The following is a 27,337-nucleotide window of genomic DNA, read 5'->3' as shown; positions in this document are numbered from 1 at the left end:
TAACCCAAACTAAGGCAAAAGCTGCGTATTAGAATAGCAGGAACTCTGATTTAGGACATAGTTCAGTTTGCATAATCTTACTTCTGCCATGAACCCTGACTCCCCGTGAGATTATAAAGGCAAGGCTCACTCTGTCGTATTTGCCACTGTGTTCTCAGTGCCTCGTGCATCGAGTATGGGTGCCCCTTAAATATTTTTTGAATGAATAAGTAACAATGTTTTGGCTTTGACTTCTGTCTTGATCTCAATCACTTCATTTGTAAAATAAGTGGGTTAGGCTAGATGATCTTCACGTCCCCTTCCAGTCTACACTGTTTCTTAACTACCAGCCCTTGTTAACAATACAGACTTCAGGACCAAAATCAAAGTCTCTGGGGATAGGGCCTTGGCAATTGCCCTTTTAATGCTTCACAGATGCTTCTTTTGTACAAGAAATTTGTTCTAGGACCATACAAGTATCTTAAAATAAGTTTAGAAGTAGAAATTTTGACATCAAAGTACTTACACATAAAGAGCAAGTAGATAGTGAAGGTGACCATCTTGATAATTTGGTTCTCTAATTCCCCATACTCTTAACTTAGAGATTATGAAATTTTTGTAAGGCCTTTCTACCCAGAGAATTTCCTTCATTCTTGATGGAGGTGGACAAAGATATAGTATTTCCAGATTTGGTTGAAAAGCTATAACTTTTAAATAAAGCACTCCTTTCTTTCTTCATGAAGATATAATTTTCAAGCTGTTAATCTTTCTATATACAAATATATCACTTAACTAGGTTTTAAAATATTATATTATAAACACAGAAAAATCTCTGACAGACCAAAATATAATTGGCTTTCTTAATATTCAAACACATCAATCTTTTAAAATGTTAATTGACATCTACTTTCCTGGATAAGTGTTTTCTTTTATAACAGTGTAATTTTAAAAATCCTAAATTTTAAAGTTGGCATTGGTAGGTATAAATTTTTCATATTGACAACAGAAAAGACAACTTTTTCTACTCAAATTCCTACTAACCACAGAAAATACCAACAAAACATGATTAATAAAACAACCTTAAGTCTTTTCATTGACATTCCCAAAAACCAAAACTAACAGTTGGGTTTGGGATGCTCAATTGCTTCTTTGTTCTTCCAAACTTCATACTCTTGATGAAGTGTAGATTGATATGACTCAAGAGAAGCCAAAGCAAAGATATTTGGTTTATGTATCTGAACTCTAGTGAAAGTCAAATAGGTAGGCTTTTAAGATAGACTGAGAGGCCAGATTTTCAGACATCACTCAAGCAGAACTCGTGCTGGGCTCCCTCTCGTTTGGATGAGTTGTCCAAACCAAACACAGCCAGTCAATTCCAGTTTTTTCCAACAGTGTGCATAGTTTCCAACTGCGGAAACAGAGAGACAATTTTCGTGACTTCATGTCAGATGTCAGGCCTGCTGACCTTCAAGGAAAGCTGAGCTTGACAATGGTGAACATTGCCCAGAGTACACAAAGTTAAAATATTTGTTCCTTTGCCAGAAATACAGATGGATGTAAAAATAGGAACATTTTAAAGGTTTAAATTTAAACAGTGTTCTTTAAAGAACACATTATTTTGAAACTTTTTTTTATTCCAGAGATATCATATATTTTAATTGTAGGTGCAAAGAGTATTACACTTTGATTTCAAGTACATATTGTTACACTAAAAAGCAAAGCACAAAAGAATATCTATAATACGCTACTCTTCAAATAAGAAAAAAAGAAATTTGAAAAAATATCAACTTCTTTGTGTAGAAGAGATACAGAGAGGGTAAAGCAGAAACTAAAGAGATTGGTTATGTGATGCAGTAAGGTGAGAAAAGGATTGAAAGAATGGAGAAATCAAAACAGGTTAGCATGGATGAGGAGGCCATGACATTTTTCTAAGTATATATATTTAAGAGCTCTTACCCTTAGAATCATAGTAATGTTTTATGTATCCATCTCATACCCAAAATAATAAACAATAAAAACCAAGCAGGATCCAGGGGGAGCCCAAACTGGAGCAGAAACAAGAACACATGATCTGCCCATAGTGCAAATAAATAATATAACCATATTCAAGGGAATGGGGAAGAAAAGAACTAGGTTTGGAGAACACTGTCTTGATGGGTATTGTAAGGCTAAAGACACAAAGAACTATTATGCATGCATAAATAGCATTTATGCATGCATAAATTCTGTAATATTACAAGTAAATGTGTTTCTCAAAGGTTTATGGTTTGACAATTCTGAAACAATGGGTATGCTAAAATTGAACAAATAGGTAAATATACTGAAGATAATAAGAAATGGGTTTCTCACTGTTAGGGAAAGAATTTAAAAATAAGGAAAGAGTAAAAACTAAAGCAGTAGTCCCCAACCATTTTGGCACCAGGGACCGGTTTCCTGGAAGACAATTTTTCCATGAATGGGGTGGGGTAGGGGGATGGTTTTGGGATGAAACTGTCCCAGCTCAGATCATCAGGCATTAGATTCCCATAAGGAGCACACAACCTAGATCCCTCACATGTGCAGTTCACAATAGGGTTCGTGCTGCTATGAGAAGCTAATGCCACCCCTAATTTGACAGGACATGGAGCTCAGGTGGTAATGCTCCCTCACCTCCTACTGTGCGGCTCAGTTCCTAACAGGCCATGGACAGGGTACCCATCAAAGGCCCAGGGCTTGGGGACCCCTGGACTACAAAGAACACTGTAGTGTTGTACTGGAATCTGAGGTATCAGCATAAACTCATGGCTAGATAGATAGATAGAGATGTAGATGTAGATAGATAGATATAGATATGATAGATAGATATATAGAGAACTACAGATATGGTATGTATATGGCTTAAAGTACACAAATATCTTTTCTAACATATAGATATAGATAGATACATACATACATACATATATACATAGATACATAGAGAACTACAGATATGGTATGTATGTGGGTTAAAGTACACAAATATCTTTCCTAACTCTGTCTGCTAAGGGGGCTTAGAAATAATGGCATCCCAGTAGTAATGCACATGCAGCACTCAGATCTTGGTTTCTAAACACCATTCCCCAATGAAAGGAACCAGGGCCCCCAGGAGAAATGGTTAGTTCCAGGGCTAAGGTCAGAAAAATACAAAATGAACCTGAATATCTTGTGCTAGCAGAATGTAAGGACATGTTCACTAAAAGATGGGGGCCGACTGAAAAAATGAGAGCCAAATCTAGAACAATTTGAGTAAAGAAATAAATGACAATATTGGATTATAACCTGTGGAATACCCTAAATATCTAAGTCCACACTAACATAAATAAATGCTTGGTTAAATAAATAAATGAGAAATAAAGAAAACTCTTCCTTACTGTAGAAATATAGTTAATAAAGGTACAAGATAAAGGAAATAGACAATTACAGTTAAGCAAACACCATAGTAATAATTGTGTGTCATAAAAACACGATCCATCAATGAATGCCAAAATTCATAGGTGAAAGTTTGAAGAGAAACACTTTCTATAGCTTCAAAATATGTCCCCTAAGATCTTTACTAACTACAAAGGAATGATAGTAAGTTTACAGTGGTGAAATGCAGCAGACACCAACTTAACCAAGTAATCAAAGTCAAAATCATATATATATATATATATATATGGAATCTAAAAAAGTCAAATATATAGAAAAATAGAAGAGAATAATGGTTATCAGGGGTGGAATGTAGGGGGAATATGGGGAGATGTAGGTCAAAGGATACAGAGTGAAATATATATATATATACACACACACATATATATATTTAAATTGTATATATTTAAGGTGTACAACATGATATTTTGATATACACATATATAGTGAAGTGATTACTACCACCAAGCAAATTAACTTATACATCACCTTACATAGTTACTTTTTTCTTGTAGTAAGAACACCTAAAATCCACTCCTTTAGCAAATTTCCAGTATAAGATATAATATTATTAGCTATAGTCACCATGCTGTTCATTACAGTCACCATGCTGTTCATTAGATTTCTAGACTTACTCATCCTACATAACTATAACTCTGTATCCTTTGGCCTACATCTTCATATAGTCCCCCTACATTCCACCCCGGGTACCATTGTTCTTTTCTCTGTTTCTATATATTCGACTTTTTTAGATTCCACATATAAGTGAGATCATACAGTGTTTTTCATTCTCTGTCTGGCTAATTTCATTTAGTGTAATGTCTCCCATTTTGTTGCAAATGGCAGGATTTCCTTTTTGAAGGCCGAATAAAATTCCATTGCATATATATACTCATTGAAATGTTGACACTTAGGTTCTTTCCATAGTTTGACTATTATGCATAATGCTGCAGTGAACATGGAAGCAAAGTTATCTATCTCTGAGGTCTGATTCATGTCCATGGGGTATATACCCAGACTGCTTGGTCATATGGTAATTCTGTTTTTAGTTTTTAAAGGAACCTCCCTACTGTTTTCCATAATGGCTATACCAATTATCATTTCCTATTTCTGTGGTATTTGTGCCAAAATCCATAACTTCATTCCAATCATGAGAAAACATCAGGCAACCCCAAGTTGGGAGACATTTGACAAAATATCTGATCAATATTTTTCAAAATTTCAAGATCTAAAAAGACAAAAAAAAAAAAAAAACCCTTAAAAATGTGAAGTGCAGCAACTAAAGAAAAAGAAGAACCAAATGCAGTGTAGTATCCCAAGTAAGACCCTGGACAAGATCCTGAACTTAAAAAAACAACATGAATGGGAAAAGGAATAAGATTCAAATAAAACCTGTAGCTTATTTAACAGTGTTGAGTTAGTGTTTGTATTAGTCCGTTCTGACCCTGCTAATAAAGCTATACCTGAGACTGGGTGATTTATAAAGGAAAGAGGTTTAATTGACTTACATTTCCACAGGGCTGGGGAGGCCTCAGGAAACTTATGATGGTGGAAGGGGAAGCAAAGGTATTCTTCCTCACATGGCAGCAGGAAGGAGAAGTGCCAAGCAAAAGGGGGAAAAGCCCCTTATAAAACCATCAGATCTCATGAAAACTCACTCACTATCACGAGAACAGCAGCGTGAGGGTAACCACCCCAACGGATCATTCAATTACCTCCCACCGGCTCCCTTCCAAGACACATGGGGACTATGGGAACTACAATTCAAGATGAGATTTGGGTGGGGACACAGCCAAACCATATTAGTGTTAATTTCCTGGTTCTGATCATTGTACTGTGGTTATGTCGGATATGGACAGGAGAAGCTGGATGTGGGCTATATGGAAAGTCTCTCCGCAATTGTTGAAACTTTTCTGTAAGTCTGAAATGTGTTCAAAATAAAAAGTTAAAAAAAATTATTTTAAAGATAACTTTTAGATCTTTTTAAAGGTTTTTGAAGGAATGATACAGTTCAGACTCTTTACCCTGAAATGCAAAGATTGGCACCATGACCTCACTCTTACCACTCCTATGTCATCTCCAACCCTCTGCCACCCATGCTGGCTTTTTTCTTTTCCTTGAGCATGTCAGATGAATTCTCAACCACACACACACACACACACACACACACACACACGTGTCTTCCCCTGATCTTCTCAAAATTGGCTCCTTCTCATTGTTTAGCAGAATTTCTCAGTCAGCTCAGACCAGGTTATACTGTATCTCAAAAATATACTTTTATTTCTCATGTATGCATCATGGCCCATCCGTTAACTCCGAGTCAGCTGTGGATCTGCTCCCTATGTCTTCTTCATTCCAGGAGTCAGCCTCGAAGAGAAAACCCAGTAAGGAATTTGCCGAGGGAAGAGAATAAGCCAGCTTTCAACAATAAATGATGGCTCTCAGGGCTTCTCGGTGGAGCTGGCAGGCTGGTGCTCGTGCTCACATTTCATTAGTTGAAGCATGTCACCTGGCTAAGCCTGGTGTTGACCTGATAGGGAAAGAAACTTCTCCTATAGAAAGACACTGCAAGTCACATGGTAAGGATGTGTAATCTTCCAGGAAAGAGAGCAAGGATTTGGGAACAATAAATAATCTATTATAAGACTCCTTGAAACTTTCTCAGAGGAACCTTCTTGTACCACCTGCATCTAAAGTTATCCCTCTTCCCCAGGTTACTTAATATTCTATTAGTTTGTTTTATTTTCTTATCACTTTCTAGAATTATCTTACTTCATTAAGCTTTCCTTTTATGACTGGTCTTTCCCACCAGAATGTAAATTCTAAGAAAGCAGATAATTTATCTAAGTTAATCATCACTCTGTCCAATAGTTCCTTGCTCATATTTAAGTGCTCAATAAATGTTTGTTGGATAAAAGAAGGGCACAGCCTGGAAGGAACTCTTCAATTTCCATGTTTTTATACAGTACATCATATACAACATCTCACTAAGAGCAGGCACTGATAAATGTTTTTTAAATAAATAAATGAATGCATATTTATATTGAATGAAATTAAAGATGAAAAATATATACATATATTTATATACACATTTTGATAATGGTTATGACTACAACTAAGAAAAAAGGATTTCCTTATTAAGAAGGGCTATTTCTATGCATTGACTTTTTCTCCTAGTGTACTTGGAAGAAGTAGATTAAATTTGATTTTTCTCATGTAGTTCCAGCTAACCTCACCTATAAATGAATAAAGCATTTGAGGATTCAGTCTGGCAAATGCAGAGCAGGTCTGCAGAACAGACATATTAACAAATTGTTTTGGAAGTGGAGCAGCAGCAGGATGGGAGATTGAAAGGGGTTGGGATATAGGCGACAAACAGCACAGACACGCTCGTGTTGCAAGTGCTTTTTCCTTCTTTTGACTGGTAAGAGCTTCTATTGATAGCTCATTTTAATAAATAGTACTTCCTTGCAAAATTCTCTATCTTTCTTTTTCATAGGATCTAGGAAAGTTCCATATCAATTCTTTGTTTGGACTTCCACTTCCTCCCCCAAAGGGCAAAATTATGACCTAATTTATTTAAATATTACCCAATAAGGTTTGCTTTGTTTAGCATGACTGTTTGCAGTCTCAAAGTATTCATAGACCTGCTCAGTTTTTTTTTTTTTTTTTTTTTTTTAGATTTTATTTTATTTATTTTTTTTTATTATACTTTAGGGTTTTAGGGTACATGTGCACAATGTGCAGGTTTGTTACATATGTATCCATGTGCCATGTTGATTTCCTGCACCATTAACTCGTCATTTAGCATTAGGTGTATCTCCTAATGCTGTCCCTCCCCCCTCCCCCCACCCCACAACAGTCCCCGGAGTGTGATGTTCCCCTTCCTGTGTCCATGAGTTCTCATTGTTCAATTCCCACCTATGAGTGAGAACATGCAGTGTTTGGTTTTTTGTCCTTGCGATAGTTTACTGAGAATGATGTTTTCCAGTTTCATCCATGTCCCTACAAAGGACACGAACTCATCATTTTTTATGGCTGCATAGTATTCCATGGTGTATATGTGCCACATTTTCTTAATCCAGTCTATCGTTGTTGGACATTTGGGTTGGTTCCAACTCTTTGCTATTGTGAATAGTGCCGCAATAAACATACGTGTGCATGTGTCTTTATAGCAGCATGATTTATAGTCCTTTGGGTATATACCCAGTAATGGGATGGCTGGGTCAAATGGTATTTCTAGTTCGAGATCCCTGAGGAATCGCCACACTGACTTCCACAATGGTTGAACTAGTTTACAGTCCCACCAACAGTGTAAAAGTGTTCCTATTTCTCCACATCCTCTCCAGCACCTGTTGTTTCCTGATTTTTTAATGATGGCCATTCTAACTGGTGTGAGATGGTATCTCACTGTGGTTTTGATTTGCATTTCTCTGATGGCCAGTGATGATGAGCATTTCTTCATGTGTTTTTTGGCTGCATAAATGTCTTCTTTTGAGAAGTGTCTGTTCATGTCCACTGCCCACTTTTTGATGGGGTTGTTTGTTTTTTTCTTGTAAATTTGTTTGATTTCATTGTAGATTCTGGATATTAGCCCTTTGTCAGATGAGTAGGTTGCAAAAATTTTCTCCCATTGTTTAGCCTTAGGGATGGATGGAGTCAGGGCTATGACTGCAGAAATCAGGGTAGATGTTGCCTTCCCTGATCATAGATTTCCACTATTAATAGTTCATTACTGTAGCTTTAAACTAGATAACCCACAATTTAAAGGTTGCTTTTCCTCTTAAATTAAAAAAAAATTAAGATGAAAAATAGTTTGATTCTTTTCTTTACAATTTTTAAATTAGGTCCCAAGAAAAATGTGCTAGAGATGGGTGTCATTGTTGGGAAATGGGAAATGGAAAAGCATGGGAGAAGTAGAACTATGAAGCTAAAAAGTTGGTTTAATTTCCCAAGTTTACCTTGAGCTGGCTTTGACCTTAGGGTAAATTACCCACAGTTGTTGCCATAAACCTGCAACCCATTACTGCACAGACTGAATTCAGATGAGTTCCGTAACAAACTCTGCTCAAGAAGGTTCAGTTAAGAAAGGTGAGCAATGGACCAGTTATTCCAGCAGTCTTTCAGGGATACATTTTCATAGCATAGAGACCATTAGAGTGAGTTTCTACAATATTTACTTCTTTTCAATCTTTCTCAAATGTAGAGTTTAATGATTCCAGACAGTAAACAATACTCACAATGGTACTGAAGAATTGTAAATTTTTATCTGAGGTATTGTGAGAGTTAACTTTTAGTCTGCCATCTCTCAGCTATGTATTATTGAGCAAGATACTTAACCTCTCTGAGCCTCAGTTTCTTCATCTGGAAAACGACTACACTAATACTATCTATTTTGGGGCACATTGTTAAGATTAAATGAAAACGTGTATGTGTAATGTCAGGATATCATGAGTTGAAGGTCCCCCAAAAAATTCAACTCTAAGAAAAATTCAAAGGAAATGTATTAATTCATGCAACAGGAAATTGAAAGTGAAAGGCTGGCTTTACATATGGTTGGATAAAGATGTTCAATAAATATATTCAAAATTTGACTTTTCTCCAACTCTTGGCTGCGCTGTTCTTTGGATAGGCTTTAATCTCAAGTAGTTTCTCTTCATGTGTCGGCAAAGATGACCACCAGAAGCTAAAAAACAGTACCTCTTTTTCATAGTTCCAGAAAAAGTCCCAGGACTGAATCTCATTTGTAACTCCTGGGTCATGTACTCTAGACTGAGACCGAGAGAAAGAATTCTCAGATTGGCTTGATCCTGGAGGAAGTTGGTTGTGTCAGCCTCACTCAAATAGTATGGACAGAAAAAGGGTGAAGGGTAAGCACCTTTCAAGCAAAAAAGGTGATGTTACATCACTACAAAAAAAATTGAGAGTGGGCAAAACAACAGCTGAATGTATTTAAAGTGCAGCACAGTGCTTGACAAAGATCAAGCCATCCATGAATATTTGCTGTTATTAATGTCATCAATTTTCTGGAGAAGGAAATAGATAGTGACCTTAGGCAGATATCACCAGGGGAGAATCTGGGTGATTAAAAGCTAACCAAGGATGTGAAATATGAGAGCATGACCAATTCTTCTTAAACTTTTCATTCCCTGTACCAGCACAGTAGTTGGCACATAACACTGTTCATAAATGCATGACAAGTGAGTGAATATGTGCTAGGAATCCTGCTAAGTGCTTCTCATCCAATGGCCATTATAATAGGAACATAACTATTTCTTGGTCTGTTGTCCCAATAGACTCTTTCTTCTTTTTTTTTTTGAGACGGAGTCTCGCTCTGTCACCCAGGCTGGAGTGCAGTGGCGTGATCTCGGCTCACTGCAAGCTCCGCCTCCCGGGTTCACGCCATTCTCCTGCCTCAGCCTCTCCGAGTAGCTGGGACTACAGGTGCCCACCACCACGCCCGGCTAATTTTTTGTATTTTTTTTTTGGTAGAGACGGGGTTTCACCGTGGTCTTGATCTCCTGACCTCGTGATCTGCCCGCCTCGGCCTCCCAACGTGCTGGGATTACAAGCGTGAGCCACCGCGCCCGGCCTAGACTCTTTCTTCTGAGAGGTTTGTTGTAGGGTGCTCTAAACTTGAAAGTGCATGTGAATTACCTGTGATCCTGTGACAATGCAGATTCTGGCTGGGCATGGTGGCTCAAGCCTGTAATCCCAACACTCTGGGAGGCTGAGGTGGGTGGATCACTTGAGGTCAGGAGTTCAAGACCAGCCTAGCCAACATGGTGAAACCCTGTCTCTACTAAAAATACAAAAATTAGTTGGGCCGTGGTGGCACACACCTGTAATCCCAGCTACTTGGGAGGCTGAGGCAAGAGAACCACTTGAGCCTAGAAGGTGGAGGTTGCAATGAACTGAGATCACACCACTGCACTCCAGCTTGGGTGACAGAGTGAGACTCAGTCTCAAAAAAAAAAAAAAAAAAAAAAGAAAAGAAAAAGAAAAAAGAAAAGAAACAATGAATGGAGATTCTGATGGAGTGAGACTGGAATGGGGCCTAAGATATTACATTTCTAACAAGCTCATAGGTGGTGCTATTTCTGCTGGCATGCAGACAACCCCTTGAATAGTGTCTTAGTCCATTCAGGCTGTTAAACAAAATACCATAAACTGTGGCGCTTATAAACAACAGAAATGTGTTTCTTACAGTTCTGGAGCTGGGAAGTTCAAATTTACAGGGCTGGAAGATTCAGTGTCTGGTGAGGGCCTCACCTTCTCGCTGTGTCCTCACATGGTGGAACGGACAAGCCATTCCCTGGGATCTCTTTTATAAAAGCACTAACCCCATTCAAGAGGGCTCCACTTTCATCACCCAATCACCTCCCAAAAGGCCCCAAGCCCTAGTACCATCACGTTGGGGGTTGGGATTTCAACCAATGAATTTAGGGGGTACACAAACATTCAGATTATAACAAATAACTAGGCTCTAAAGCTCTAAACTATTTCCAAGTGGGAACTGACATAAAGCTTTTACCAACTTATTCAACCCCACTGTTCAGGTGTTCTTTAGGGTGTTCTTATACGTGTCATTTCCTTCGTGGCTAAGGAGGCAAAAAGGAAGTAATAGAATTTATGCTTAGAGTAGTTCTCCTAAAAGTCTGTGAAAATGGAGTAAACCATGTAAAATGTACTTTTAATTAGATTAGTGAATCAGTTTCTAGCTCTTAATCTCTATATTTTAATTTATCATACAGACTACTCTAAAAATGTTAGAAAATGCACCCATAGCTGTTTTTAAAACCAGGCTTCATGAATTTTAACCTATTTTATTTAGCACTTTATGGTGTGCAAAGCATTTTGGCATTTATTGCCTTATCTGATTTGGCTATTCTGAGATAAAAGCTGACCTTCTAAAATAAAATAGTGAAGATGCTGTGTCAGTTTGAATAACCATATTTTCTCTTTTGGTCACATATCTCATTTTAATGCACTTACTATCATCCTCAATCTTTCCCCCATCAACTCCGTTTCTAGGATTTAGAATTCTTGGCTCCACACCTGAGATTCATAATTGCTTCCTTCTGTTTAGGCAGCTGCAAGAAGTTCACATGAAAACAGTCTCCTTCCTCTCTCTGTAGCCATGACATTGAACATACATTTTCCCTCCTCAGCAATTACATGGAGGTTACATAACCTACTTGTTGAATTGAAGTAGCATATCTAGACTAATAAAATTTAACCATTGACAGATCCTTACAGGTGATCTGTGGGTAGACGAATCAGAAAGACATATTTGCAAATGTAACATAGCTAAGCAGAAAGATTTAAATGGATCTAGACATAGGAATCCAAGGAGGAAACAAAGTTACTCTAAAGCACACTTGGCCTCTCCAAAGCATGTCCAGGGCAACAGAAGTGCCCTCAGGGAGCTAGTGGCTGTTATGGGAGTTTCTGTCCAAATGTGATTATGCAAAGCTCAGACATTGGCAAGCTAGTAAATAGATAGCCTTGTGTCTGCAACACCCTTTCTGACAAAGAACTATAAATCCAGCTCTGATGCATAGACAATATGTAAATGAATGGTTGTGGTTGTCTTCCAATAAAACTTTATTTACAAACACAGATGGCAGATGAGATTTGGCCTATAAACTGTAATTTGTCCACCTTTGAAACAGGCAATGCTAAGTTAACATTCTTGTACATGACATCAATAATTATTTCTCTAGAATAAATTCTTAGTAATGGAATTATGGGTGAATAGGGATGCACGTTTTTAAAGATCTTAATATACATTATTAAATTTGTTTCCCAAAATAATGCAACAATTATACTTCTTACTGAATATAAATTTCCTTATTTTGCCATGCATTCACCAACATGGACTATAACCATTTTAATGAATTGATTTGACAGAAACAAATTAGTGGTATTTCACTATTTGGACTTGTTGTTTTATTACCATGTTTACAATGTTCCTGCATATTGTATATTTATTTTCTGTATGTTCAAAATGTTTTGTGACATATAGGTGATTTTTGTTTCATGTCTTTTAATTTTCTTAAAATTCATTATTAAAAATCCATTATAACACTAAATTTAAGGGAGATGCAACCAGAGGTTGAATATAAATGGATAGAATTAATCTGAGTGAATTAACTGTTATAAGAGTTAATCTCAATCCCTGATTCTCAAGACTTTAATATAATAAAAGGTTATTTCTCACTCATGATACACTTCAACATAGTTTTTGGTGACTCTGCTATATGATGTCATCCAATGACTGAGGATGACAAAGCTCTGCCATCCTCATCACATTTTGTCCCTGCACATGGGAATACAGCTTGCAGTTTGGAAACCACTCTGTGGAGGAGATGGGCCTTGCTTGACTGTTTGAGCCTGAAAGTGACACAGAACCTTCACTCATCTCCTGCTGGTGATAATTCATCACATGACCTTACCCAAGTGGGAGAAATGATGTTGTGTCTTTCTCAGTGCATTATATCTGGGTTCATAATATTAATGTCTTTATTACCAGTGATGTTGACTTTGATTGCTCGGTTAAGTTGGTGTCTGCTGCATTTCACCACTGTAAACTTACTATCTTTCTCTTTGTAGTTAGTAAAGATCTTAGCGGACACATTTTGAAGCTATAGAATGTGTTTCTCTTCAAACTTTCACCTACTAATTTTGGTATTCATTGACGGATCTTGGTTTTATGACACACAATTATTACTATGGTGTTTGCTTAATTATAATTGTCTATTTCCTTTCTCTTGTACCTTTATTAACTATATTTCTATAGTAAGGAAGAGTTTTCCTTTTCCTACATCCAGGAAGAGGAAATGGGTTTGGTGAGCATCTAGCCCATCTTGTCACAAAATTAAAATTTAAATACTAGATTTCAGGACTTTGTTTTTTTTTTTTTTTAGTTCTTCTAATATTTATGGCAAAGACTAGTATCATTGTATTAAAAAAAATTTGGCTAATGGAGAAACGTAAATAAAAACTACAATAAGGTATCATCTTACTCCAGTTAAAACGGCTTTTATCCAAAAGACAGACAATAATGAATGCTGGCATGGATGTGGAGCAAGGGGAACCCTCATACACTGTTAGTAGGAATATAAATTACTCTAGCCACTAATCCACTATGGAAAATAGTATGGAGTTTCTTCAAAAACTAAAAATAGACCCCCCATATGATCCAATCGTCCCACTGCTAGGTATATATCAAGAAGAAAAGAAATTAGTGTATCAAAGAGATATCTGCACTCCCATGTTTGTTTGCAGCCCTATTTACAATAGCCAAAATATAAAGTCAACCTAAGTGTTCATCAATGGATGACTGAATGAAGAAAAGGTGGCATATATACACAATGGAATATTATTCAGCTATAAAAAGAATGAAATCCTGTCATTTGCAGCAACACGGAGGGAATGGAAGGTCGTTATGTTAAGTGAAATAGGCCAGGCATAAAAAAACAAATATTGCATGTTCACACTCAAATATGCGAGCTAAAAAAAAAAAAAAAAAGCAATAACAATTGAGCTAATGGAGATAGAGACTAGAAAGATGGTTACTGGAGGCTGGGAAAGGTAGCAAAGAGGGGGAGATAAAAAAACAAAAGGATGGTCAATAGGTACAAAAATGCAGTTAGAATGAATAAGATTTAGTATTCAGTAGCACAGTAGGGTGACTATATGACTATAGTTAACAATAATTTATTGTATATTTTAAAATAAATAATAAAATTGGAATATTCCTAACCTAATGAAATGATCAATCCTTGAGGTGATGGCTACCCCAATTACCCTGATTTGATCATTACATATTGTATGCTTGCATGAAAACATCACAAGTACTCCATAAATATATATAACTATGATGTACCCATAATAATTAAAAGTAAACTTATTTTAAAGAAAGCAAAGCTAGGCATGCTTGCTTTTTTCTTTCTTTCTTTTTTTTTTTTTTCGGAGTCTTCTCTGTTACCCAGACTGGAGTGCAGTTTTTGTATTTTTAGTACAGATGGGGTTTCACCATGTTGGCCAGGCTAGTCTCGAACTCCTGGCCTTAAGTGATCCACCCACCTTGGCCTCTTAAAGTGCTGGGATTATAGGCGTGAGCCACCATGCCTGGCCTATTTATTTTTTATTTTTTTCTTTCCCTCCCTTCCTCCCTTCCTCCGTCCCGTCCCGTCCCTTCCCTTCCCTTCCCTTCCCTTCCCTTCCCTTCCCTTCCCTTCCCTTCCCCCCTCCCTCCTTTCTTTCTTTCTTTCTTTCTTTCTTTCTTTCTTTCTTTCTTTCTTTCTTTCTTTCTTTCTTTTTCTTTCTTTCTCTCTCTCTCTCTTTCTTTCCTTTCTTTCTTTCTGACAGAGTCTCACTCTGTTGCCCAGGCTGGAGTGCAATGGCACAATCATAGCTCAATGAAGCCTTGAACTCTGGGCTCAAGTGATCCTCCTGTTTCAGCCTCCTAACTAGCTCAGACTACAGGTATGAATTACCACACCCAGCTGATTTTTAAACATTTTTGCAGAGACAGGGTCTCACTATGTTGGTCAGGCTGGTCTCAAACTCCTGACTTCAAGTGATCCTCTTGCCTCGGCCTCTTATAATTATGTTTTCTTTAAAAACATTTTAGCTGATGATTACTAATATAAAACACATACTTTATAAGAAAAACCAAAGAGCCCATGATAAAACTATAAACACTTTGCTTTTTGGTTCTTTACACATAAAAGGTGTATCTGCTTGCATTTGTAACTAATCCCATGCGATTATAACGATATCCAAAATTTGCATTAATTTTGCTAATTTTCTCAAGATTAACAAAAATTAGATCATGAAGCCAAATAGAAAATTAGTAGATTAAATAGCAAGAAAAGAAAGCATCTTTGAAGAGAAAATTCAAATATATTTCAAAACAATTTTTATAATTAATTACCATTAAATAAAAAAGAATAACATCACACTTAACACACTAATACAATCTTCCAGGTATTGAATTCAGACAAACATAAGCAAGGGAAAAGAGATCACTAGAAATCAATGCACAAAATGAGTTTGAGAAAACTCTAACATTTTTTCTTAGGTAATTTAGAATGCAAATGGAAATCAAGTTCTTATTCCTTTGATGCTTATGTATGATCTTCTTATTGAGAAAGCTCAAAAGAATCAGATCACTGTATTCCTCCTTATTTTAGGATGTTTATGTTAATGCAGGATAACCTGGCCAGAAAAGCAAAGGGAAGTGAAGAGTCTGTTTAATGAAGGGAGTTTAGCACCAGAAATTCCAAAAGAATAGATTAACATTGTCTGCCTCTAAACTCTTCAAAGAAAAACATAATTGTGCCTTTTATATCTTACCCCGTGCTCCAACTGCAGAATTCCTCAACTCCCAGGAGGAGTCTCATAGAGATGCTGTGCTGTTTGATTTGGCACTATTCACAAACCTTGGCAGATGATCAAATAGAGGGCACAGAAGTGCAGGAAAAGCCTTAAGAAACTGTCTTCGCTGTTGTCGTTACTGCCTTCATGAATTGAAATCTCAGTGGTAAGCATAAAGAAGCCATATATATTAACTGAGCGTGCATAACTCCAATTTAGATGTTTAACACACCTTGGCTTGGAGAAAGCATGCACGTTTACAACCCTATATGCTCTTCCTTGAGTTGTATTTGTCTCATCTTTCAAATAAACATGGTTTCTTAAAATAATTAGGTCTTTTTGCCCCAGAACTCTTGAACTAAGTGTGTAGACATGATAAAATGAGTGAGTCTTGTCTTAGAACTCAAAAGATCTGGGTTCTAGTTCTGATGCTACCAGTTCCTAGCTCTTTAACCTTGGGCAAGTTGCTTAACTCCACTGAGCCTTGGCCCATAGTTCTATTAAATAAATACTGCTCACCTCACTGATTTTCTGTTAGAAGCAAATGAAAATTATATTTAGGATCACATAAAAATAATATATAGAAGCATTTGGTAAAATATAAAGAGCAATGCTGTTGTGAGAAATTATTACTGTGATGAAGTAGAATTTTGCAGCAATGCAAAGTGTCATTAAAGGACAGGTATTTTAAAGAATTGATTTATAATGAAAGGATAAAATCCAGGAGAGAATCTACTAGATTGTTACTGAGTTTAAAATATAAATGTAGACCATACTTTTAAAAAAGGAAAAGAAAAAGATCACAAAATCGAAAAAAGTCATGCTAACTATGGAAATGATTAGCAAAATAGTGGAATTTCTAAGGCATGAAATTCTTTAAAATAGATTAATTAAATATTTGGGAGAGTTTTTGAAATGGATTTTATGATCTCTAGATGATTTCTCTCAGCTTATATTCATTCATTCATCCATTCATAGAATGTAAGCTCTTTAGGTTGTGTTCTCTAACTTATTATGAGAGTACAGAGTAGGTGCTCATTAACTATTCGTGGATCAAATGAACTGATGAATTAATGAGATCATTAATTCACAATTTTCTGTGGTATTCATTGTGCTAGTTGTTAGAGGTGAAAGAATTCTATAGAGACAGTTTCTGCTCTCCAGGAGCAGAATATATATCTCTCTCTATATATATACGTATATACAGATATATATTCCAGGAGCAGAATATATATCTATATATACGTGTGTGTGTGTGTGTATATATATATATAAAATATATATACATATATATATATAAAATATTTTATATATATTTTATATATATATTTTATATATACGTGTATATTTTATATATACGTATATATATTTTATATATACGTATATATATTTTATATATACGTATATATATTTTATATATACGTATATATATTTTATATATACGTATATATATTTTATATATATGTATATATTATATATATACGTATATATATATATAAATATATGTATATTTATTTACATATTTATGTACATATATGTATATATGTGCATATATATATGTACATATATACGTATATATGTATATGTGTGCATATTAGTACATTTCAATCTAGTTCATTCTTTAAAATGTTGCAATAGTGGCCACAACGGAGCCATCATTCACACATGGTACCCTGTGGAGTTGTTTAGTAAACAGCCTGTACACCTGTTTGTGGCCACTCTCTGCCCTGTTTACATAAATAACATAGCTACACCATAGCTCATCTAGTTGTTCTTCTATTGCTAGATAGACACATAGGTTGTTTCCAGTTTTTCAATATTATCAACCACCTTTTAATGAATATTTTTGTACAACTTATAATAACTAAAATATCCAAACAATGTAATGAAATTCTTCATGTATTTTAAATCCTAGACTTGAGATCAGAAATTCCTTCTTGAACTCTATGTATTGTGTGCACACTTAGCAGCAGAACTATTAAAAACCAAAACAATATAGCCTTTTGAGAAAATGGGAGGGACGAATAAACCTCTTTTACTCTTTAAACTCAGAAGCTTGCAGAGATTAAAGCCCTCTCTCTTTATTCGGGTATTCAGTAGGCACAGAAATTAAACTTTTCAGACTCAGTCTTTTTGCCTCACACTGATTTGATTTAGTTGCAGGATTCTGAAGATGTAATATGTATGCATCATTTGAGGCAAGCTGGGGCTTTATGTGTTTTTGAATGGCAACATTTCTTTTCCACAAAAGATAACTTTATGATAAGTTACATTTATATTGAACTGCTTTGACATTGTGTAAGAACAGATTCATATAGCTTGATACATTCGGCAGAGATAGATGTTTCCTCTATAATGCCTTTGATCTCTTTTCTGTGCAGAATGCTTTTGAATATTGAGGGGGTTGTTTGTCCTGAGGCACAGCCACTTGTAAACACGTAGACACCCCTGAGGAGCTATGTATTACTCAGGTAATTGTTGCAGGGACCTGTTCTGTCTGGTGCCAAAGAGAGCCTTTAGTGCAGACCTCTTAAGGAAACACAGGCTAATGAAACTGACTTAATGAAATTGCTAGGCATTAGAAATAGCATTTCCACAAGGGGAGCAAATGGACAGGAGCCTCCTTGTTGTCATTTTCAGCAGTGATTTGTGGTATTGATTCTGGCCTTTGGCTGGAGCTTGAACTAAGTACAGCAGAGGTCCGAGTGCCTTGACCTCAAATGGAATGTTTACTCCATCACAGAAGGAGCTAGCTTCCTGTATTTGAAGAAAGGTTGGTGGCATAGAGATTGGGAGGAAGAGAAGGCCAGAGAAAGCAATAGAAGACAATCCCCAGGCCTGAGGGTCAAAAGACACACTCAAGGGCCAGACAAGGCTGCCTCCTTGATAGGGGACCTGATAAGCTGACCTCACCTGCAGTTTTCTTGCCAGATGTTTGGTGGAGGATTCTAAGGCTAAAAGCAAGTCTTCTCACAGTGGCGTTGCCAGACCCCGCTGGGGCTGGTTCTGTGGCATGAGCAGCCTGGACTGCCTTGGCAGGTCAAAGCACTCATGTCTCCTTTTAGGTTTGCATAAGTACATATGACTCAACTTGCTCCTCCACTTAGAGTTACGGATTTTTCAAACTGGAAATGAGCATAAAGATTACTTATCAAAATCTCCTTCACTTGGAAGATGAGGATGCCAATCTCCAAAGTGGAAGGAGTGGCCTCTGCCGCTAGGTCATTCACCTCGTTAGTGATTTTACCAATCGATTTCCCTCTGGACAATTTGAGGATTCCTGACAATGGCTCCTCCTCTTCTTCCTCCTCTCCCAGTTATCACCACTGTCATCGCCATCATCATCATCTTGAGATTCCTTGAATGTGCTCTCCATATCTTCTGCTTAATAGCTACAATTCCATCAGCATTCAGTGTGAAGGACCCAGCAGCATTTGTCTTTGTTGCATAATGAAAAGAGTTCTGGATTCGGAAGCAGACACACTTGAATTTAAAAACAGACCTAACTCTTTACTTTCATTTGCATGACCTTGACAGCCATTTTATTCCTCTGAGCTTGTTTCCTCATTTATAATATGAAGGCAATAATGTCTGCTTTAGAGTTTCTATGAAGCTGAAGTGAAGATGTTATCATTATTGTCTACTGCCTGTACAGGATAGGTCCTCAGTAGATGGGTACCTGGGATACTAGTATTGCTATTATTTCCCAGAGGCTTGGCTTCTTGTATTTGAAGAGATGCTCTGAAAGTTATCACAGATGCTCTCAAACTTAGTCCTGACTCAATTGTCTAAGCTTGAGCAAGTTAGTTTCTCTCTTGGCCAGGCCAGGTGGCTCACATCTGTAATCCCAGCACTTTGGGAGGACAAGGTGGTACGATCACTTTCACTTGAGCCTAGGAGTTCGAGACCAGCCTGAGCAACATATTGAGATCCTGTCTCTACAAAAAATAGAAAAATTAGCAAGGTGTGATGGCATGTGCCTGTAGTCCCAGCTACTTGGGAAGCTGAGGTGGGAGGATCACTTGAGCCTGGGAGGCAGAGGTGCAGTGAGCCAAGATGGCGCTAGACGGGTGAAAGAGTGACATTGTCCAAAAAAAAAAAAAAAGAGAGAGAGAGAGAGAGATAGTGCCTCATTTATAAACTGAGGAGGTGCACCAGATCCTTTCTAAAGCTCAGTGCATACATTTTTTGACATAGAATGATGCAGTGGTTCTCCAGCTTTGGTGAACATTCCAGTCACCTGGGGTTTCATGCCTAGAAATTCTAATTCAGTAGGTCTGGGAGAACGACCCAAGAATCTGTATGTCTTAAAAAAGACACCAAATCTTAGTTTTCTCTTGCTATGACTGAGACAAGTAATAATATCCATGTGGTGGGAAAATGGTGAGAAGCAAATGAAATAATGTCTATAAAGCACTTAGCATAGTTTCTAGCATACAACAATTGCCCGGTAAATATTAGGTGCTATTCCTCTTTCCCTGTGTAACTTTGGATAGCACGTATTTGTAGTCGTTACACTAAATTTGGCTGATAAACAGGACTTTCCATATGTGAATTAGACACACATATTTGCAATTAGGGGATTTCTAGCTTCTCTTGAAAAACGAAGAGACCTAGCAACACCAAACTAGAAACAATTACAGTGGCTGTGTCTGGACATTGGCTGTTCCTTTAGCCGTGGGTTCTCCATTTAAAACAGTCCTCACTCCATCTGCTTCACCGATCTACACTTCTTGTTTGGTTCCTGTAGGCATTTGGGTTTGTAGATTTCTGTCGTATGCCCTAATTAAGCCTCTCTATCCAGAGTTTTAGAAAAGCTAAGAGACTATTCTTTCATGTTTTATTCTAGCTATTCTAGATCAATTAACAGTTGTCCATGGGCAGAGGCACAGCCCCCATCACAGCTCCCTCTTAGCTTAGCAGAAGTGATAGAGGGAGTAGCTTGTCTTTATAACTTTTATGATTTAGGGGCATAATTTAGGATGAGTTCCAAGGGGCAGTATTATGAAAGTCTACTGGAATACTTTGCCAGGGAACCTAACCCAAGCTGAGATGTTGCCCAACAGAATCAAAGCAGGGTTTAAAGTCAGCTGCTGCCTTTATTACACATTTAAAACTTGGCAAAGGAAGTTCTTTGGGTTGAGACCACATGAAAGAAATCAAGGCAGGTGAAGGGTGGTTCAAGAGAACAGATGGACTTGGACATCTTAAACCATTGGAGTGATGCTACAACTTCCAAAGATACCTGCTTGGATGCTCTGAAAGTTATCATAATCTTTGTATTTTTTTTTCTCTAGCTACGGGTGTCACACATGAAAAAAAAATATGAGGCAAGAAAGGACTTTATACAAAGGTATTGAGGCCACATTTGTCAAACCCAGAATCCCACGCAGATTTGGGAACTATGTTTCAAGCTGAGTTTAAAACTTTCAACTCTCAAAAGTGCTACTTACCCCAAGTAAAAGGCAATTTTCTAGCTCAAAGAATGGCAGTTCTGCAAGGTTCAGGAAAAAAGGTCAGAAGACTCCTTGTACATCAATCAGCTCTTGGAAAACAACATGTCAATGAGTTAAGTGAACACGTATCAGGCACATATGGATTGAATTTCCCTTGAAATACTCCTGGGGTCCAAGTTTAAGGGGTGGAGTGGAGGAGGGGCGAAAATTCTTAGGAAAATCTGCAGTCCCCAAATGCTTGAAAATAATTCCAAGATGTTGACTGGCTATGCTGCAAGTCCTGCTGGCCTGAATCAATGCTGAGCCCAGCTGACCTTTGCTTTCTGGAGATGAGGATGGATCTAAGGCCCATATAACAGTCAAGGACTTCCCTACCCTTGATCTAAACTTCATTCCATGGCGCGAAAATAGGGAGATCTGGTAGAGAATGGCTTTGAAAACACAAACCATAAGAAATGTTCAAGGTTACCAGTTATTATTGCCAGTAGACTATGTTTTTAAGCAAGCAAATCAGTCTTTCTGTGTTTTCTTCCTTCCTGGAATTATAAGAAAAGCAACTTGGAAACTATATAGATGTGGGGAAAAAAGCAAATACAAGAATATTTCCCGAAGACCATTCTGCATGGAAACATGTGGCATAGTGAAAATATTCTTTGTAAATAGAGGTTCCTATAAAATCTTAAGAAAGAGATCAGTGCAACATTGTGGTCTATTCTAACCCAAAACACTAAACAATAAATGTAGTGAGAAAAAAACATTTAGATTTTGCATTCAGCATAGGATTCACAGATGTTGGGACTATTTAAATTTGATTTTAGGGTGAAATTGAAAGAATTCAGTATCAAGGACAACCTAGTTCAGTATATCCATATATGATCTAAAATTGGTTAGTACTGAATCCTTTCCCAAGAAAGCAACATAGGATACTTAGAATGGGATACATGCATTTTAAACTCTGTAAAAGGAAACCTGTCAAGAAACAATAAGATATATTTCATTTTTTTGTTTTATAGGGTATTTTGTAGTTGAACTATAATTTAAGTGCAAGAAAAGTACAAAACTTCTCGGTGGCAGAGGAATTGTTATGGCGTTTTTTTTCCCTGTTCTTTTTTTTTTTTTTTTTTTTTTAAGGCAGAAGGTAATCAGGGATAAATGTTAATGGGATTTTTTTTTAAGCAAATGATGCACTGTCAAGAGAAAATTTTTTCACAATTGTCAAATTGTGTAGAGAGTGTTCAAATGGATCATTCATTATTAGCAGCACCACCAAGTTGAAAACATACTTTTTCTGGTCTGCAGCTGATTGATGTACATTACTCATATCAGGCTAATGGCACTTTATTTTCCAACAGTAGCAAGTAATGAGTGACCTTGAGTGCATATTGTTTTCCTGAAAGGGTTTGTTGCTCTGCTTCCTTCATAAGCACCCCAAGGAAACAAGGCCTCTGTATTGGTGTTTTGCAGCAAACCTCATTTCTTTCATGGCTTTCTGTAAAAGAATTTGATACAGGGATAGAAGCTAACCTCAGTGAGTAAATGAAATATTGATCCATGCTACTCTGGCCTTGCCTTCACCTTGTCCCAGGGCGGTGAGTTACTGACTTTTCCGTTTTGGCTGTAATAGGAATTATTACAACAGGCCTGTGCAAGTAATTACTTGGCATGGTAAAAAAGGAGGGTCCATCATATATTTCTGTAGAGACGTTAGTTTCCATCAGCCCAGCAGTCTGCTTTTTTGGCTCTGTCTTTCCTACTCTTGATTCAATTCTTTTAACCATCATTAATCACACTCCTTGTCAGCAGAAGTTTATCAAAAGTATTAAGTGAGCAAGGTTGCCTGGCCTCCTTAAAAAAAAATCAGCCAACATGGGGCAGTAAATTTCGAAATATGGAAGGTTGGTTCCGTGATATATATGAGTGTCTCTTCAGCTAGAATGAGCCGTTTGTTTTAGTGATAGATATTGTAGTTTGAGCTGTGATAGAATCCTTCTCAAGTTTATATGTCATGGGCTATCGTTTATGAGAGACCATGTGTTTCTAAATGGTGAAGGTCATGGCTGATGGCAAAAGTAAAAGCAGTGGTGATTCATTAAAAATAGTTAATAGGGCCTGTGGCTGACAGGGATAAATCGGAACATGTGGCTTGCCAACCCACCAACACCTACGATGACATTGTGTTTCTTCAGTCCCAACCTGCCACTTACAATTGCCAGACAGCTGTGAGCTGAAAGACAGATGGAAACAAGATCACTTATTTCTTGTTAACGGATTTGGAAAAACTTTTTGGAAAGAGAGAGAACCTCTTCTCTTCAGTTTGACTTGGCTGACATGTATTTTAAAGTTGTTACTGCTTTTTTGCTGATCATAAATATGTTTATCACTTAAAATTCAAATATTATAGAAACACATGATATGAAAAAATGAAAAGCTTCTCTATTATGTCTAAAATGTTAATTTCCTTTTAAAATGACATGACACAAAATATGGCATAATGTTAAAATTTGATAAAGCTGAGAGGTGGTTCTGTGTTTCTTATGGTGGTCTGTATTCTATTCCTGGCAATCTGAAATAGTTCACAACTAAATGTTTTTTCCATTTTCACATCTAAAAGGAAGCCCACCACTGAATCCTATCTCTCAGAAAGAATCACTTTTATCATGTTGTGTATTTCTGTATATCCCTCTAGATTATTTTTTCACTATATATATATACACACACACACACACACACATGCACACACACATATATAGACACAAATAAACACTTGTGGCATATATAGTAAAGAAAAATATATTCAATATAATAATAATTGAATACATAAAATATATATTAAATATTAGATTATGCTATAATACCAGTTTGCAACATGCTTTAAAAAATTCCAAGATTTAAATATGAATATTTGATTAAATTCATGGACCCATTCATTCATTCATTCATTCATTCAGAACATATAGCAACTGTCAACCAACCTATAGCAAAATATTCACATTCCTGGAGGGGAACATAGGGCCAGAGTTCTACTTCCAGCTTTCATTCAGAATTTATCTAATAAATGTTTCTGTTCCTGGGTCTTACTATAACAAATATCCTCTTTGAAAACTTTCTGGCTAAATTTCAAGACTCCTAAGAATGAGAAAACTAAAAGGATTTTGCTGATTACAATTAATAGAGTTTGATGATCCATTTAAGACTTGTAGATCAACAAAGGAATGTATGGAAATGGATGCAGCCCTTAGGCAATTTCCAAATAAGCAAATATGGATTTTTCTATACATTAGGTCTAATGAAGATGGTTTTAAAAACAATAGTGTTTGGGGATTTTATTTTTGTTTTGTTTTGTTTTGGTTTTTTTTTTTTTTTTTTCTCTCTGTAATTTGAGAAGTCAGTGAAAAATAGCACAGTGGCTTGAAATAATACTGGGAGACAAACATCTTCACTTTTCACTTTGGATTGCCTCTTTTCCCTAGAAAACAAATTGGCTAATAGTTAGAGAGTGTTTGCTGCCTCCGGATGGAAAAGGATAATAACCAAGTTGCATTGGAAAAACAGTTCCTGAATATAAGGAAATATATAAATAGAAAAAAAAACAACAACTGTTTTTGTGTGTTTGTTTGTTTGTCTCCTTGCAACCAGAGCCTTTGCCTTTGCCTGCAAAATCTGCGTTGGTAACTCCAGGCATCTCTGCCTAAATTTGCAGTCTGGACAACAACCCTGCCTGGAGAATATCAATCTCACAAGAACTATCTCTTTCCATGATTTCAAAAGGCACAAGTAATTCAACAGTACAAAGAGGTTTGAGTTTTGCAAACTTGTGTCTTCAACTTAGCTTTGAGTTTTTTCATTTGTTGACAGTTTAGACTTTGGGGGCCACCATCATCACAACAAAACTGCCCCGGCAACAGCAGTGCATTCCGTTTAGAAGTACTCGGCAAAAAGACAGAACAGCATTGCAAATTAACATGTTTACAGGGAAAAGCACTTAGCCTCAAATTAGCGAGGGAGGACGGGAGAAATGTGTTGTGCTTAATTCAAGGCCAAGTGACGATGGGCACAGAGGATGTTTCTGGTTACCATCATCTTGAAGAAGACATTCACAGTGGTTACAAATTGACTTTTTATGGAGAAACTAAGACTGTTTCTAACCTATTGCACCGATATTATATTTAGTTAATATTTTATGAAAGAAAGTCCTCCCATTAGAGGTGGCAAATTGCTTTATAATTATAGTACTTTACAGAACAGACTGCCTGCTCCATTTTATGGCAAAAGCACAAAAATACAGCTGCCTTTTCTGTGTCACTCCTTTGCAGAGTCCTTGTGGTAAGTGACTACCCCTCCCATGATTGTTTTTCTTCATTTCAAATATTATTTTAATTTGCACAGAAAGTCATGTTGCATGCTTGGTATGAGTTAATGAAATATTGATGCAGAAATTTCAATGAAGCAGGCCTGGAACACACTAGGGACCAGAGGTGAACAAAGATACCTCCTCGCTCTTCTAAACTCTTGTCTGACTCCATGCCACTCTCATAGTGACTATCAGCCATTAAACATGATGGCTATTTAGTAATGATGACTATAATTAATTGGTAGGCAGAGCAGCATCAAATTTTCATCAAAGAGTATAGAGTGAATGGGAATGGAGGCTGGGCTATTTTCCCTTCCTTCTTCCTTCTTCTTACTCTTCTTTTGTCCTTATTCTTCAATGAGAAGTAACAGATCTAAGTTTCTAGCAGACAAGGAACATGTTTCATTTATTTTTGTATTCCAGAGTATATCACAATGTTGGCACTAAATAAATGTTTCCATGAAAAAAACTTTCCTTTGATGGAAATGTGCTATGTAGCAGAAGCTGTTAGTGCCCTGACATGTCGTGTTAGAACTCCTCGCTCCCGTGCACACCAGTGAAGTCTGACTGAGGCACCTGGTACTTACTGAAGGTGCTTTCCCTGACCACTACAGCAGGCTCCACTTGCACAGGGGGCCCTGGGAAATTAATGCCCAAAGAACAGCTCTCAACCAGTGACGAATGGAAATTGGTAGATAAATATCCCTCAGGCCAGACAACTCAATGGGGTATTCAACAGACTTTTTCCAGAAGCCCCCAGTGGAACTGAACTCCATTTACCCATAGAGGAATGAACAGTCCTGGTCTTCACTTTCTTTCCTTCCTTGTCTCACTTCCTCGTGTCCCCATCAGCACTTCCAGGGATCACATCCCAAATTAACTACTTGCACTCAAATCCTTATCTCAGGTTGGGCTTTTGGGGAATACAACCTAAGACATCTTCTGACACCAGGATAATGAATTGATAAGAACTGATAGAAAGTTTTCTATGTGCCTAAGCTTGTGCTATGCACTATGGGACTATTAAGGCATTTAAAATATTTACATTTACACTGCTCAGAAATTTCTCATTTTGTTAATTTCTATTTCAATGGTTGTTGGGGTACAGGTGGTATTTGGTTACATGGATAAGTTCTTTATAAATTACGTTGGAAGATAAGACATACACATTTAAAACAATTAGTGGACCAGACAGCATTATACAGGGATATAATAAAGTCTAAAGTGTGTATTATAGATAATTGAAGACAAGGAAAGTGGAACAGGGTTCTACATGTACAGTCGGGACAAAAGTCATAAAAACGGTTGCTTGACTTGCAGACGCTCGTGGGAGCTGAGGTGGATAACTCAAGGAGGATGGTACACTTAGCACACAGGATGGCAGGTCTCCAAGCCTACTATTCTGCGTGCAGTGATGGCTCAATAAATACTTTGAGAAATGAGAAATGAACAGGAAAATGAGTCAGTCATGAAAACTCAGATGAGCTACACTACGTATTCTACCAAATTTTTGAATTAAATAAATACATAAGTATAATCATCTCTTACATAGTGGGGTTTTAAGTATTTGACTTTCTACTTTTCATCTTTTTTCCTATTTCACCTACATCAACTTGGTTCTCTTCCCAAGAGATCTGCTACTTGGTAGCTGGGTGACCATAGGCAAGTTAACTAGTCTCTTTAGTTTCAGGTTCCATACCTGTAGAATGTTCAAAGTTTGACTGTGACTCTGGGACAT

At 37.0% G+C, this 27,337-nt stretch overlaps 1 long non-coding RNA gene across 1 annotated transcript in view; it reads right to left on the bottom strand.

The window, feature by feature from the left end:
- LOC134736993 (uncharacterized) overlaps positions 1 to 27,337 on the bottom strand; it is a 50,367-nt gene that overhangs the window by 9,603 nt on the left and 13,427 nt on the right. Inside the window, exon 2 of the long non-coding RNA XR_010121506.1 lies at positions 1,100 to 1,387. This is a non-coding gene — a long non-coding RNA (uncharacterized lncRNA). The remainder of the gene's footprint in view (positions 1 to 1,099; positions 1,388 to 27,337) is intronic.

This window comes from Symphalangus syndactylus, chromosome 6 (assembly GCF_028878055.3).
Source record: "Symphalangus syndactylus isolate Jambi chromosome 6, NHGRI_mSymSyn1-v2.1_pri, whole genome shotgun sequence".
Lineage (NCBI taxonomy): Eukaryota > Metazoa > Chordata > Mammalia > Primates > Hylobatidae > Symphalangus > Symphalangus syndactylus.
The sequence above is the reverse complement of the archived record's forward strand: the minus strand, read 5'-3'. Positions and strand labels throughout refer to the sequence as shown.